Source organism: Pseudorasbora parva, chromosome 23, assembly GCF_024679245.1.
Source record: "Pseudorasbora parva isolate DD20220531a chromosome 23, ASM2467924v1, whole genome shotgun sequence".
Classification (NCBI taxonomy): Eukaryota; Metazoa; Chordata; class Actinopteri; order Cypriniformes; family Gobionidae; genus Pseudorasbora; species Pseudorasbora parva.
Genome location: NC_090194.1, coordinates 15,183,511 through 15,197,952, shown reverse-complemented (window position 1 = coordinate 15,197,952; position 14,442 = coordinate 15,183,511). Strand labels below are relative to the sequence as shown.

The 14,442-nt window shown below is 38.8% G+C and overlaps 1 protein-coding gene across 5 annotated transcripts in view; it reads left to right on the top strand.

Annotated features, from left to right (window-relative positions):
- The first annotated feature begins 3,813 nt into the window (after positions 1–3,813).
- The window catches only part of strbp (spermatid perinuclear RNA binding protein), a 111,078-nt gene continuing 100,449 nt past the window's right edge, over positions 3,814–14,442 (top strand). For 4 of the 5 annotated variants that reach the window (XM_067433873.1, XM_067433871.1, XM_067433875.1 and 1 more), the window contains exon 1: positions 5,540–5,688. The gene's annotated coding sequence lies outside the window, so the exon portion shown is untranslated. Of the gene's footprint in view, positions 3,932–5,539; positions 5,689–14,442 lie in introns of those variants that run through there. The other variant, XM_067433872.1, reaches the window with a different exon arrangement.

Here is a 14,442-nt window from a genome sequence, read left to right as displayed (position 1 = left end):
TGTAATATCCGACTGCATGCTATTACGTGGCAGTAGCAGATGTGTGCTGTGACTGCTTGTGGATTATAACGTGTTACAACCGAACAGCAACATCCCGGTCTCTCTTGAAGCCATCACAGAAGTGACTTAAACTGCAATTCAATCGAATGGCCGCTAGAGACAGGCTCCAAAAGGAAGTCAAATTTGTATCTCCCCCATGTTAAAAAGGCAAAATTTACAACTTAAAAAAAACATGTTTACAGCCTGGTAGAAAAATTGGTTTTGGTCTATATAACTAATTTTGCCCTTCATGAAAACTGTTGGCGCTGGGGCTTATATTTCTGCATAATTAAAGGCGTGGCCACTTGAGTGACAGGTAGAATGCCGCTTCTGTCATTACTAGCCGTTTGCGGATGCCAAAATGGCTGGCTCTGCACACTTTCAGGATTCAAAAATGCCCTTAAGAAACCTTCTGTGACATTATGGACACTACGTCCATTTTTTTTTTAAAGGTGCACTACGTAGTATTTTTGCAGTAAAATATCCAAAAACCACTGGGATAGGTTTATGGCGGCGGCAGTGGCTCAGTGGCGGCAGTTGCTCAGTGGTTCATGTAGATTGTCTACAAACTGAAAGGTTGGTGGTTTGATCCCCGGTTCCACCTGACCAAGTGTCGAGGTGTCCATGAGCAAACCTAACCCCAGCTGCTCCCAATGAGCTGGATGGTGCCTTACATGGCTGACATCGCCGTCGGTGTGTGAATGGGTGAAAGTGAGGCAATATGTAAAGCGCTTTGGATGGCTATTGGGTCTGTTAAAAGCGCTATATAAATGCAATCCATTTACCATTATATATTTTGTTCAGTTAAGTTCTTACAATATCCCAAATGTGTCCAACTATTTGTAAATTGTGAGAAAATTGTTATTTTAACTAAGGAGCCGGGACGTCTGAGAAAGTCGCCTGTCATTTGCGTCATATCTGCGTTACCCTCGGCTTCGGTTTTATTTGGCAGAAGCGCTTTACTCTTAGCTGTGTGAACATGTCCCTTCATAATAAAAGTCCAGTTGCTTGTGCTTCAATCGCTCCAGCAGCCTAGCTCAGCTCCCTCAACACTCGCTCCTGCTCTGCCTCATACTACAGTAACGTTAATAATCACATCCATGAACATGATTTCTGCTCAAGTCTTTTCCTCCGGCTGTGAGGTGAAGAGCACATATCCCAAGATTCTGAGCTCAATCTTGGCGTCATCAAACTACACCTTTGTTTTGAATAGGCGCCCTCTAGCGGACGGAAAAATTACATATTGCAGCTTTAACAGCCTATGTTTGCAACCAGTTTTAAGGTGCAATACTGCCACCTACTGTACATTGGGATGTCAACAAGAAAATGGCACTAGTGTTTTTAAAATATCAACGTTATATCGATATCGCGACACCCCTAACACAGATTTAAGACTTTAATGGATGTGAAGCATTGTGTAGCAGAACCAACCTGATCTCATAAGAAGTAGTAATAATTCACACAAGATGGTAAAATCCTAAGAAATTATGCACATTAAGTTGTACCTTTTTGTATAAGCAGAGTCATGCGATATCTTCTGAATTCGCCATAACATACAAATTATTTTTATGTTATCAAAAGAATGTGGCGGAAGCGGAACTAACGGAAAATCATTCAAATCCAGGATGCACATTGTTTGTAATATTTGTGAGTTGATTATTTAGCTAATGCTATATTATCCAAAGCAGCTTACAAAAGAAACAATTTCCATGGGTTATTAGTACCATTTTATTATCACTAAGCTACCAACAATATCAACCAATCATTTGGATTTGGAAAGGAAATGGATGACAGGAATTTTGTTCCAGGAGCAGCTATAATTTATATTCTCAAAGCATTGTCTCGGTGTGAGTCAGTTTAGAAACAGTTTTGGCACCGCAGAGGAAGGATCTGATGTAATCTAATTATAATATTGCAGTTTGAAGCTCACTAATTTATGCAAAAACATGCATATTTATTAGATTATACCACCTTGTATATAGATGACTGGGGGCATTATGTTGTTCTAGAGGGGAGGGGGGTCTGTTTTATAGAGAGTTAAATTAATTTTATTTAATTAAATCCAGCTGTATGTTTATGATGATATACAGAGAAGTGTTTGTCCTTTCAGGACAGTATGCTTTTTTGTTCTGGTGAGTAGCACTAAGCAGAGACACGTTGTATCACACACACACCCTTTACATGAACAGGAATTTAAACACTGAAAGCTGTGTGTGTGTGTGGGGGGGGGGGGGCATGTTTTTGTGACATATGAGGACACAAATGTGTATAATGACATGGGTATGACATAGGTATTACAAGGAGAGGGTGAAATATCAGGACATTAGCCATGTCCCCACTTTGCAGAATGTTTGGGTAGGTCCTGTGATGGGTAGGTTTAGGGGCAGGGGCAGTGTAAGGGGATAGAAAATATGGTTTTTACAGTATTAAAACCATTACGCCTATGTAATGTCCCCATATATATCACAAAAACAAACGTGTGTGTGTGTGTGTGTGTGTGTGTGGGTGTGTGTGTGTGTGTGTGTGTGTGTGTGTGTGTGTGTGTGTGTGTGTGTGTGTGTGTGTGTGTGTGTGTGTGTGTGTGTGTGTGTGTGTGTGTGTGTGTGTGTGTGTGTGTGTGTGTGTGTTCCTGGCATGTTGTTCTACAGGAGAGACCGGACTAATGTGTTTAGCCTTGCTTTGAAACTGCCAAAGAGGTGTTTTTCTGAAAGACTGCTCTGAGTATTCTGTATTCCTTGTGGCCTTGGCTTCCACACTAGAACAATCACAGTAGGCCTACTGAATTATTTTCAATGCACACATACCTGTTTTCATACCCTTGATTGGATTATGCAGTTGAGCTCTGCGTGGATCAGATTCATGCGCTTGTCTGGGAGCTGATTGATAAACATTGAACTCACTGTGTCTCGTCAATCATACTCACCTTATTGGATTGTTATATAGCTATTTGACAAGATGTGCTTTATTGGCCAGCAACACAGGAGAGCGAATCTGAGAACGCTCGTCCAAGCTGAGCAGGCTGCAAGAAGATGATTGGTTTATAAATTACATATGTATTTTATATTTCAGTAATTTAATGACATCTATCTATCTATCTATCTATCTATCTATCTATCTATCTATCTATCTATCTATCTATCTATCTATCTATCTATCTATCTATCTATCTATCTATCTATCTATCTACCTACCTACCTATCTATCTGTCTGTCTGTCTGTCTGTCTGTCTGTCAGAGTCGGACATGAGCAGATAGATAGATAGATAGACGGACATCTATCTATCTATCTATCTATCTATCTATCTATCTATCTATCTATCTATCTATCTATCTATCTATCTATCTATCTATCTATCTATCTATCTATCTATCTATCTATCTATCTATCTATCTATCTATCTATCTATCTATCTATCTAATCTCTGTCTGTCTGTCTGTCTGTCTGTCTGTCTGTCTGTCTATATTTAAAAACATATTTTATCCCAGTTTATCTCTGCATTCTTTGTGAATTCTTTGAGTAAGCTCTGTGATAACTAGCCTAAGTAATCATGTGCTGATAAAATGTATATAAATAGGTGCAATGACAAAATTGTCTGGGCTCTTTCTATCTGGATAATTTCCAGAACATAAGGCACAGATAAACTTAGCCCCAAGACTTAATAATTCGAAAGATAACACTGTAAGACAGTCAGATGTTTCACCAGGTGAAACAGTGTATCGGTTGTTGCAGAGCAGCAGCCCTCCAATTAGAGCACGCGCATATCATGACGTGAACGCGCCCGTGGTCCAAATACTTGAGACAGTTGGAAAGCAGATAGAGAGACAGCCGGAGAAAGAAACACTTGACTGGAGGTATATCGGTCCAGCGGGGGAGTACGGCCAGCGAGACCACGGTAATTCATCTCGTTCAGGACGCTTTAAGATCCTACCATGCCGATAGGAAAACACAGATGGGTTTAAAGCGCATCGTGTTGTTGTGATGACTGTTTCATGTGCTTGTGTTGAACATCATTTGTGTGTATCCGCATATGTGCTGATGTTATTAGTTAATGTACAGTATCTGCGGATCCGAGCACAGCTATTCGTTGCTTTACCTGCAAATGCCATCGTATCTTTCTTTGATGCTTTCAGGAAAGCCAATGCAGTCTCTCCTCGGACGATGGTTTTTGTATCGGCTTTCAAATGGATGAAATACATGCACGCGCGTGCATTTAACTTCACCTCGCGCTTTCAGATGCTGCATTTGGGTATATTGAGGTTGTGCTGGTGCATCTGCTGTAGCTGAATAATTTATTAGGCTGTATCTGGGGCTGAAGGAGAAACAAACACTGGCGTGTTATGTGAGACTATTTTAGTTGAGGTGAAGGAATCAATCGCTTAGCCAAAATAAACTTTGCTTGTTAATTTATGTAATTTTTGTGAAGTGCCATCAAGTGTGTGAAGAGGTGTAGCATTTTCTATTGTCCTTAACTGTACCCACATGTGATCCGTGGGGTAAATCTGACCTACATTAATTGTTCTATATTATGGTAAAACAGTCTACACTATATATTTGAATTTGTTCTTAAAGTAGACTATAGGCCTATACTATACTATATATATATATATATATATATATATATATATATATATATATATATATATATATATATATATATATATATAGGCCTATAGTCTATAGCCTATAAATTATATTTTAAACACTTTAATGAAATTACACAATTTGAGTAGCCTACTTTGGGAGAAAACTGTGACAGAAGTGTTATGTTTTCTATTTAATTAGTGTTTGGCATTTCATAAAATCTCACGTTTATCAAATAGCGCATTCTGCTTTTATGACTGTATGTAGGCTAGCTATAACCATACCTCTGAGCTAAACATAGCCTATGATTTTGTGTGGGCCTATATTTCACAAATATTTATTGTGACAGATGCCATCAATATGGATAAACTTTGCATATTCACCACATCCAATTGCTCACAACTTATTCAAAACTGTTTAATGCAGTAGCCTAAGCCTATGGTTTTGTTGTTTCAGCCTATGTATTAAGAGGAAATAACATGGGGCCTTTTACACCATGACATTTAGCCATCTTGTATTCTCCAAACATACCCTAAATGTGAGGGTGTCATCTTTAGAAAATAACACATTTTTGTGTCATTTTTATTTATTTATTTGTCATTATTTTTTTAACGCAAAAATCAAAACCGTGTTTGTTTGTGTCGTGTTTGTCTAGCTATTTTGTTTTGTTAGATAGACTATCTGTCGGGGATAAACAGTAGCCTGTTTGGTGTTAATTATTAGAAGGTTCTGTAGGCTACCTTTTCTAATCAGCGCATTTGCATATGCATCCTGATAGCAAGTCAAGTCCACTAAAATTATTCCGTAAATATTTTACATGTCAAATGGTCTGAGGTGGAACCCACGTAAGATCGATGTTGGGAAACTTGGGTAGGACAGTCCGCTGTCCTCCGCGTGAATAATGAATTGAGCTCGTGCACGCTTCTGCGCGTTCCTCATTCATCTCTGCGCGTGAGTGAGAAGCAGCAGGCAGAGAGCGAGTCCCGCTGACACCACTAAATTAGTCTGAACCTCGACTCCTACACATTCCGGATACATTTGGATTATTTAACATTTTGTCTTTCACCAGTAAGTAGCGCTTTTCAGTCTTTCTGAGCTCGTGTTTGCGGCTTTTCCTCTGCGCGAATCTCCAGGGCTGGCATAAACGCGTTTGAGACTCGTTTGGCTCAGCGGTTGCGACAAGTTCCATTTAAAAAGTTGCTTTCTCTTTCTCCAGCGCTGTAAAGAGCTTCCCGCTCCCTTGTTTAGATTTGTTTGCAATCACATGCTGTATGTTGTTTTATGAACTGCGCGTTTACAGCCGGTTGTTCTTGTTTTGAACGGTGTAAGAGCATGAAACGTTGTTGTTTTATTTGTCTCAGTTAACCTGTGTATCAGTGGTGAATGTGTCATTGGTTTGTGCTATGGGTTTGTTTCGTTATCTTTTTTCAACAGACACGGTTATGTAGAGTCGGTTAAGTAAGGGTTGATAATCATCTTGCAGCAGGTGTCTTGTAGAGGGACTTCCGCAGTTTCACAATTCACACCCGACCCGTCAATTCTGTACTGCGATGTGAACGAATTGTTCTTGTGAGTCGGATCTTTCAATGAACCGATTCACATAACCGTTTGGTAAGATAAACCCGCCAATGGGATTTAATCGCTCCGAACGGTTATTGAGTCAATAGCTGACTGATTCATTTGAACCGAGAAGTTCCTTACCGGAAAAAACGACTCGTGATGCGTATAGAGCCGATGAGTGAGCTGATTAAAGCATTGAGAGTAACCTCACCGAAGATTGATATATGGGGCATTAAGTTACTTTAATTGATGAATGGCAGAAGTATGTATGTGGGTATCTTACGCACTCTATTTGGTTAAAATACTTGGTAAATACCAAAAATATACTATGAATGTTTTTCTTAAAATATTTACCATGGTAACCGACAGCCATGAAAAACCTTGCAAATATCACGAGTCATGGACGTTTAAAAATGTATTAATACAAATATAAAGTATACACTTTTTAGATTAGGCCTATGTAGGCCTAAAGCTTTAAAATATTTAATTAGCAATACAATCTCTATAAAACTGATGGTTATTATTATTATATTGGATAATTTATCCATGAACCACTGGAACAATTATGGAAAATGCATGGCAAAACATGCCAAAATGTAAAACCATAATAAATAATTATTATTTTCAAATCTCTATTTCACTTATTTTGGCCAATAATCACTAATACGTTACCACAGTTTTATTTTACAAACTACAACTGGAGTAGCCTAACTAATAGGCTATTTTTGCAAATACATTTTTGTAAAGGTATACATCGGTTTTTGCTTCCTCCTAATGTTTGCTACACAAGTATGAAATGCGGTTATGTTTGACTTCTTCATCCATAATTGTAGTGTGTTATCTATACAATCCTGAATATCCACTTTTCTTTCATGAGAACAAAGAGCATAACTGTGATGCTTGTTTCCTCATGCGATCAGCTCATGCATCGCTTCCGTCCCTCAAAAACACGCACACCCTGTTCTTTCGCAGCGACACACGCTGCTGTGAGCCCAGCTTTTGAAATGCTTTGGAAATTGCTTGGCACATTGTCTGAAAATAGCTTGTGGCTATCACATATTGCCTCAGGTTGAAATGCGAAAGATTGCACTTGTTTGTGAGGACTGAGGACCGAATTCCCTTGACAGAAAGACAAGTTGAAACTTATTTATTTTTCATTTCTGTGTGGGACCAAGCTGTTTGTGCCAAAACAAAAGTATGAAAATAACAGATAGAAACTGCGGTGTGTGTTACCTGGTGATGTTCATTGTGTTGATCTTTGAATGTTCTATACATTTTAATCATTTTGTTCACAACTTGTAATTACTTCAATAAGCTCATTGTCTGTGCCTTAATTATGTTAGCTTACTGTGATTTTATACATTTATGAAATATATTCGTTTCACAGTCACCTCTGCTAACAGACTCTAAATTGTAATGTAGACAGATTTTCATTGTGACGCTGTTTTGACACTACACAAATAAATGTGGATTTAATAGGTTTTTGGTTATGGAGATTAGGTGTTTTTCAACCAGTCAGTGTGTAGTCAAAGACGACGACAACAATTTAGGGGCCATTTACACGATTACTTTTGAATGCATTTTGGCCGTTCATTCACAGGACAATGTTTTTTTGGGGGAGATGAAATCCAAACTTTAAAAAAAAACGTGTGGCAAAGTGCACGTTTTTGAAAGTGTTATTGTCTCTGTGTTAACTTTAAAAACATGAATTTGTGAAAACGGTGACGTCATGCGAATGTGTATTACGTGTTCAGTCTATAGGAATGTAGTGTTTCCTTACCAAGTGACATCGCCATCTACTGCCCTGCATTAAAGGGTTACTTCAGCGATTAGCATATGGCTTTGTATCAGTAGAGACCCTGGAGTATATTCAAATGATTGTGTTTTCCCCCCTCATATCCCCCTGAGACAAGAGATTATTGCATTTTATTTCTTGAAAAATTCCTCCTATGATGGGAATTGACGATATTTGCATCATAGGAGGAATGTTTGGCCAAAGGCTAAAGACTGCAGCCAGCAGAGGGAGCCATTTCCGCATGTTTTGAACACGCGCATGGGGAATGGGAGATTACACTCAGAGCTCAGCTGGCAGCTGCAGACACTCATTCAAACGGAGCTATGGTGAGCAATGTAAGTCTTTTAACATTTCAAATTAATTTCGATGAAAGTTAAGCTTGCAAAGGCATGATCTCAAACACGTCAGACTAAACTCTCATTGTGAATGTATGCCGCGAGTATAGTCGCGATTACCTCAGCTCTCATCACGAGCTCATTAGCTCATTTCTCTCACTCCTGAAGTTAGTGCTCAGTGCTGTGATACTCGCGCGGTGACTCACTCATTATATTTAACAGACACGTTCAGTTTTTTATTGTAGCGTCTTCTCCAACTCAGTCACAGTAATCCAGTAGGTGGTTTTGGGAGTGGCCTCACAGGGCAGCGAAGCATTCTGGGAATTGTAGTCTTTCATTCCCATGAGACAAAAGTACATTTTCTGTCTTTTCTCAGTCTAGAAAGCACCAAATTAAAAAACAATTTCACATTTCTTCTACATTGATGACCCAGTTTAAATACAGGTTCATCTTCCCAGCGCTGAAGTACCCCTTTAATATTACAGCATTTTGTTTTCTTCGTTTTTGCGGATCCATGTAAATGGGATTGTCTGTCCACGAAAAACGCAAAGAAAAACGTTTCCATTTTTAGTATGTTTTTTTTTTGCATAAACACACTCTTTATTTTAAATATTTTTCTAGTGCGAAACTTTTATTTTGGAAGATGTGCATGAATACTGTTGAAGTAAAAGCTGAATCCGTACGTGCGCACAGTTGTGCGCGGCAAAAATTACTTAATCGCGGTGTGCGTGTTGTGCGCGAGCCCTCATTTTCAAGTGTTGGCATTTTTTTGTAACTTTCCACATGGCTCCGCTTCCGAAGATGCACGACTTTGAGGCAAATGTGACCGAGCAGGTGTCTCTCGCTACACCGGCACCCAGTTTGTGCGCGTAAAATTAGTTAAGACTATTCAAGGTGCAATAGGTGATCTGGGAAATGCTAACTTTAGCCCCCCTCAGTACAGAGGGTCCCCTGCAGGTAGAAATTGCATTCGCGAGGGCAGGGCGGTGCGATCGAAAAGGGCACTTTCACTTTCACTTTTCATGCAGGAGCTCAAGCCAGTGCCACTTGTTGTTGGTTCAGAAGGAATGTAGGGTTGTTGTTACTGTTTGCCTGCCATTCTTACTCTGTCTGCAGTGCACAGTGTATGTGAACACTGATAACGTGTGATTATATATCTGTGTGAACCGGCTGCACAGTGGTTTGCATTTCCAAACACACATTAACTGACAGGGAATGCAACACGTGCTATAATTTGCACCAAATGCATCATCGGAACGAATGTAATGATTAAACGAAAATGTTATGGTCCTATGCCTTCCACAGATGATATAACAATACATTGTCCACTTAACATAGAGATTTCAACCAGCATAAAACTTTTCTACAGAGAGTCCCCTATTGCACCTTTAATAAATTAATTGTTGCATGTTGCACATGCAGGTATGATTCTTTTATTCAGAATCATTGTTCATTTTTTATTAACAGGTCATGTTAGTGTTTTTACCATGGTAACTAGTTTTTGTAAACTTAAACCAAAATACCACAAATTCTATATTTTTGATGACTGTGGTGGCTCATACAGACTTGCTTTGTTTTTAAAACTAGTTTAGTTCTGCTATTTAATAGCATTACCTTATACTGTTTACTCTTCAGTGTTGGTGATATTCTTACAATATATGTTGAGTAAAGTGATGGTACTCGTGTGTGTTAACCTTCTTTGAGTTATTGTTGGTCCCATGGCCAAACTAGTTTGAGAACCACCAGTGTCGGTTTAAAATGTCCGTTGTACAGTGTGACATATGAGACACATCTCGCACAGTCTGCTTTTTACCCAAGATGTTACGGGGGTCACATCGTAGAGGACAGGAAAAGAAAACACAGTATGGACCTGCTTTAGGCTCAGTGAAACTGGTCTTTAATCATCCTGAAGATATATTCTACCCAGAGAAGAGATGACAGATGTTCAGGAGGTCAAAGTGCGGATGCCTCTCGTCTCTGGTCACTCTTTGCCTTTGTTTCTCCCAGGCTTAGTCTCTGGGTTATGTCCCATATTGCTCCCAGAGGCATGAATTTGACTCTCACGGCCTGTTGCAAGGGTTTAGTGTTTGAAAAATCATTAAAGAGTTTTTCCTGAGGGCAGAGGGAGTCAACGGTGGCTGTGTAACAGACTTTTCAGTATCATTAGGTCACACCGTCTGTCTGCGGAGATTTAGAGAGGCAAAATAAACCTGAATTTGAATTTGTCTGTCTCATTGTCCCTGTATTGACATTCCTCCACATGCAGTCTTGGGTTAATCCTAAAATCACCATCAAATCAAATGGACCTTGTTTAATTTCTTATTGCATGTTCCAGGTCTCATTGTGCACAATTCATTGGTGCATGTTATTCCAAATATGAAGAAATTGTTTGTCTTTGTAATCTTTTATAAAACACACCAGTTGAGAAACGCGCTCTGCCTCGTCTTTCCTCTTTGAATGACACACCTTCTCAGCTTATTCACCATATTTGATATGGATCAATTTATTTAATTTCTATTGTTAACTTCACTTTGCTTGCTAGAGTTTGTGTAATAGTAAAAATCCCGTGATTGGTAAAGCTGAAGTCTTCTGTGTCTCATGATCCTTCAAAAATCATTCTAATATGCTGATTTGCGCATCAAGAAACATTATTATTATTATTGTCAATTTTGAAAGTAGTTTTATAATGATTATAATGAAGTTTTATATTATTATGACTGTAAGAAGGATTAAATATTGTGCATGTGTATGACATTTAGATATGGTTATGCAATCTCTATAAAAGATATTTAAAAATCCATGTCCAGTAATCAGACATGATTTGAAAACTCATGGAAATTGGTCAAAAAGTGGGAGAACCCCACTATTTGATTGAAATCTTGGCTTTGTCACTTGTTATTTATAACTAATAATTTCCTGTGTTTAACATAATCCTAATATAGATGTGCAGAATATTGGCTGTTTGACAGAATGAGGTGGTATTCACCTGATGAAGTGGGGTTTTTTTTCTCCATCTCTCTCCCTTGTTCTCTCACTCCTTCACCTTTTTTCCCTCCATCGCCCTCCGACTGATCGGAGCTATTCTTGGCCTGCTCTCTAGCTGATGGGAAAAGCTGACATTGCTAACAGAGGGGGAATTTGAGCTCGACTCAGGCCAAAGCCCACTTCCTCCTCCTGAGCCTGTGCACCAGACACCGTCCACCCCTCTGCCGTCTGCCACTGCCGCCATCAGGACATCTGATTTACTGTCTGCTGTTTGCATGACAAAGAAAGCCTTTCTGCGGAGAGAAAGGGAGAGCCAAACAGAGAGGAAGAAGTGTTTTAAACAATTTTCCCTCTGCTAGTTTTCAGACTACCTGAGGTCTTCTGCTAGCGGTATTATCAATTGTACATTGTTTAATGCTGGTTTGGCAATAACCGAGCATCAACCGTTTACAGGCATTACGTCCCACTGTGCCAACTGAATTTGGCCCATGACTTGGTTGCATCTTGGCCGCTGAATTTAACTCTGACTAATGAGGAGAGGTGAACAATCCCATAAAAGAACTGGCATGTAATGTAAAGTCAGAATCTAGAAACCAGCAAAGAAATCTGCTGTTTTATTCATTTATTTATTTTTATATTATTTTTTTTGCCCTTTTTAGGCATTTTTGCATTTAGTGATTTGTTCATAAATAATACTATATGAATTGTAAAAAAGAAATGTCTTTGAATTTGTGCTTGATCAAATCTGCATTACATTCAGACCGCAAACTTACCACTAAGATAAAATGTATTTTCCCATGATGCTGTAGCTCATAGAGGTGCAGGAAATACTGTCCCATGCTCAGTTTGTTAGGTTATTGTTTGTTCTCCAATCTAGTAAGCTGCATTGTTGCAAAAGAGTGACATTGTGTGACCCTTGTCTGATAAATGGTTTTGGGGTGAAAGGGAGCAATTGGAGAGCAGGGTACAAGTGTACGTTTGGTTGTGAGGGCATACTGAAGGAAGGGCACCATGAGATTGGAACTCCTGAGGGGGTGTGCAATGGAAAAGTGCCCTGCGCTGTGTCAACAGGCAGTTTGTGTATACGTGCGTGCGCGTGTGGTTTTAAGGCAGCTAATGTGCCGACAGGAGCAGCGGAAATGGATCCAGCGATGAGCAGAAACCAGATCTAACACACGCACGGGGAAGGAATGGCCTTGTAAGGCATCTGAGAGTCAGAGAGAAAGAGAGAGAGAGAGACAGTGGGTCACCATGAAGACAGACGGACACGCACACACACATTTAATGAATGCAGAAGCATTTCTAAACACTCTGACCTAAACAAATCATTATCTGCACCACACACACAGGCTATAAAATAATACATTTTGTATTATAAAGCTATAAAGTTATTTAAACCCAAATATCATTAGTGTTTATATGAAGCCATTCTGTAGCTTTTGATTTATTTAATTTGGCTCTTATTAAAACTCTTATATGGTCAGAATTTGAACACATAAACAGTGTCTTTTATGCTCTTGTTAATATTTGAAATTGGGATCTTATTGCAGTTTTCATTATCAGCAGTTGTCAATCCAGAATCTTTGCAGTGTCCTTGCCAGTATGAAAAAATTGAATTCAGATTGTGAATGGGTAATTACTCTTAATTGAGAAGTGAATATCTTATTTACGTTGTGTTTACACTTTGTAGGGTAAAATGAAAAATATGTGGCTCTAGTGGAACAAACCAAATCCTAGTGCGTTTTCAGCACTGCTAAGCAGATTCTGAACTAACTTACTGACTAGCACCTTTGATAGGCCATTGCATTCATGCGCTCAACAGATATGATTGTGATTGATCTATGCTCAATGCTTGTAAAAACATGCTGTAAATGGAAACATTTGATGCTCAGAGAGCACTCAAACAAACGCAAATGAGATCATTTGAAAGCATCGTCTATCAGCTGGTACCAAATATTACTACTGGTAACTTTGTCTTTTTTAGTACTGACTTGTACTGGTAGTGTTTGACAACCCTAGTATGAGCAGTCGTAATTGTAAAATACTGTAAGTGCATTTTACTGCGCAGTGATGAACGAGGCATAGAACTTAGATTCAAGGATGATATAGTCTCTGCAGGAATATCACGAATACACACATCTCGGTGGACTAGGTCTGGAGTATTTTAGGATACACATTTGTTTCTATCAGTAAGATAAACTAACCGCCTATCTCGAAACACCTGTTTTTTTATTAGCCTGATAAGATTTTGAAGTGATAAAATTCATATGGTGTGACAAAATCTGTTAAAAAACCTAGGAGAATGCATGCAGGACGTTTTTTTGCATTCAAAACATCTAGACAGCACAATGGAATAAAAAAGGCACTCATACACACAATCTAATGTACGCATTACTACGCAACTATTTTTTTTTTTTAAACTTGAATCAATTAATTGCACTAGATTGTGTTTCTTAACAATAGCATCCTGAGACTCTTGTAATCATAGCACACATTTATATTTTTCATGATGAAATAAAATCAGTTTTTTGAAGCAGTGCATTGTGGGATTGCATTTTGATTAAGAATAGACGTTAAAGGCTACATAACGGTTTTAGCCATTATGTTAATCTTGAGTACATGGAGTAGTTTTGCATCCTTCATATCTCAGAAGAGTCTTTCATTTTATCATATTTATAAAAGACTGATGCTGTACCAATTCTTTCAGAACAGCCACACTGCAGTGGGTGGGGCTAAAGAGTCACAAACACAGACACACACACACACACACACACACAAAATACATCATAGCAACTTTAGATTCACTGCACATTATTGATGACATTATATGCACATTGTACGCATATGCTACATGCCTTTTATTCCGTCTATTTTTGGCTGTCTAGGTATTTAGCTCTCTAAGTTTTGAAACAGTGCTCTGGTCACTTGAATGTTATTGCATGTAGCAATTAATCCCCATTTGACCTCCTTGTTAAAAAATGTCATGGCTGATATAGATATTCAATTAAAGGCTGGAAGGCAGAGTGCTTCCCCATCTGATAGTGTGTGTAATTTAATAAGGGAGGTTTCCAGCACAGTGGCATCACCAGGGCGATTTTTTACGAGCAATATCTAGAGAGAAGAAGAAAGAAAGAAAAAGAGAAGGGT